The sequence below is a fragment of the Sorex araneus genome, chromosome X (genome assembly GCF_027595985.1).
Source record: "Sorex araneus isolate mSorAra2 chromosome X, mSorAra2.pri, whole genome shotgun sequence".
Classification (NCBI taxonomy): Eukaryota; Metazoa; Chordata; class Mammalia; order Eulipotyphla; family Soricidae; genus Sorex; species Sorex araneus.
In genome coordinates this window covers 82516930-82519295 of record NC_073313.1, presented here as the reverse complement: position 1 = coordinate 82519295, position 2366 = coordinate 82516930, and positions in this window count along the sequence as shown.

Genomic DNA, 2366 nt, shown 5'->3' with positions numbered 1-2366 from the left:
TGAAAAGGCAAATGGGTGCTTTCCCATTCTGGAGTGTGTCACACACATCTCAACCTGAGATGTGTACTCTTAGCTTTATTCCCTCTGGAGAAGGTATGTTCTTTGTTGAATGCATTACACATATATGCACATACACACACACACACTTTCTCTCTGCCCCTTTGTCTCTTTCCTTCATTATAATCTCTAAATAAAATTGTAAAACTATTCATCTCCTGAAATTCTTTTCTGCACAGGCAAGTGACTACCTACAAAGAACCTGGGTAGAAATTAGCACTGGTTTTCCTCTCCTGCAAAGAGCAATTTCTCTCTTCACCCTGAGTTCCGTAGTTCCATGAGAAATTGGGTGGCAGGTATCATTTCCCAGGCCAGATAGATCCAGGTACAAAGGATGCTTGTGTGCAAATTAGGTGTATGAGGAGGAGAAAGGTTGGGGAGGATTTGGGATAGGATAAAACATAAAGGTGGGAGAGAAAGGAGGAAGAGGTAAATACGGTGGGGAGGAATAAGAAATGCACAAGATAAAGGAAAGTACAGGAAGGAAGCAGACAATTCAATAACTAACATTCTACAACCCTGGAAGAAGTGGTTACTTATAATCACTACCATGGTATCACTGGGGGGAGAGATTCTTTTACACGCACACACACACACACACACACACACACACACACACACACATATATATATATATATATATATATACATATTTTTTGTGTTACACCCAGTGTTGCACAGGGGTTACTCCTGGCTCATGCACTCAGGAATTACTCCTGGAGATGCTTGGGGGACCATATGGGTTGCTGGGAATTGAACCCGGGTCGACCGCGTGCAAGACAAATGCCCTACCTGCTGTGCTATTGCTCCAGCCCCCAGGATTCTTTTATATTACCCAGGCAAATACCAACAACAGCTATGTTGCTTGAATATTGAGTATGTTCCAGGATCAATATTTGTGTTAGTTTCCTTGAGTCTCAGCAGAAATTTTTGAGACTATTACAACTCTTTCTACATGATAAAACTTAGTGATATTGGGAAACATGTTTAAGGCCAGCCATGTAGTCCAAGATTTAAACCCAGGTCTGACTAACTTCAAAGCCTGCTCCAGAAATATTCTGTATTGGCCTCTCAACATGGTTTATATGTTTGAAATCATTTAGTGTCACATCACTTGTAAAGGATCCACTTATAATTCATTCAGAATAGACTAATAAAAACTTAAATGTCCAGAGAGAGCTACTAAGTATACCTTTACTTTAAATTTAAAAAAAAAATTTTTTTTCTTTTTAAATTTTATTGAATCACCATGTGGAGGGTTACATAGTTCTCAGGATTATGTCAGTTATGCAATACTCAAACACCCTTCCCTTCACCAGTGTCCATCTTCCATCACCAACCCCCCCAGTATACCTGCCGCCCCCTTCCACCTCCCCAGTCCCCACCCTTGTAAGTGATAATTTTCACTTCGTTTACACTTTATCTCGATTACATTCCATGTTTCAACACACAACTCACTACCGTTGTTGGGGTTTCCCCCCAAAAAGAAAAAGACAGTCCTATTGCCAAGGAGGCATTTGATAGTTCTCCATTGCTAAGAATATAGAGATATTAAGTCCCGCTGTTTGTTACATAACTTTTCTTTTTCCCCCTTGCCCCGCGCCACCGAGTTCACGCCTGTTTAGTAATCGCCACGCTGTCTGACAAAGGGAAAAAAAACCAAAAAGGATGGTTATTTCCCGTCATCAGCAGGCGTGGGCTCTGGCTTAGTTGATAGTCTAGTAGAGTGTCTGCAAGCAGTTTCTGGAACCAAAGGTCTTGCGCTGGTATCGGCTCCGGCTCGAGATTCTCCAGTGTCCCACTGTTCCATGTACATAATTTTTCCCCTTATATCCCATTCCCACGCCACCAGGTCTGTTTGCTTAATGGACATCACACTATGGTTGACGCCACGCCTCGTTTCTTCCCGAGAAAGAAGAATATTTCTTCTTAGCCGGCGTGCCATGAGATGGTTACAGGCTTTCATGTTTGGGTTACAATCTCACAATGATCAAACACCCATCCCTCCACCAGTGCACATTCCCCACCACTAATATCCCGGGTATATCCCCCCTTTCCCACCCTCCCCTGCCTCTATGGCAGACAATATTCCCCATACTCTCTCTCTACTTTTGGGCATTATAGCTTGCAATACACACTCTGAGAGGTCATCTTGTTTGGTCCATTATCTACTTTTGGCATGCATCTCACATCCCAACTGAGTATACCTTTACTTTTGAGGAGATTTCTTGAGAAGAGAGTTGTGAAATTTTAATATGCAGAGATCCAGTTTAGTACAGACTACAGACCCCAAAGGGCCTTTCATTTTC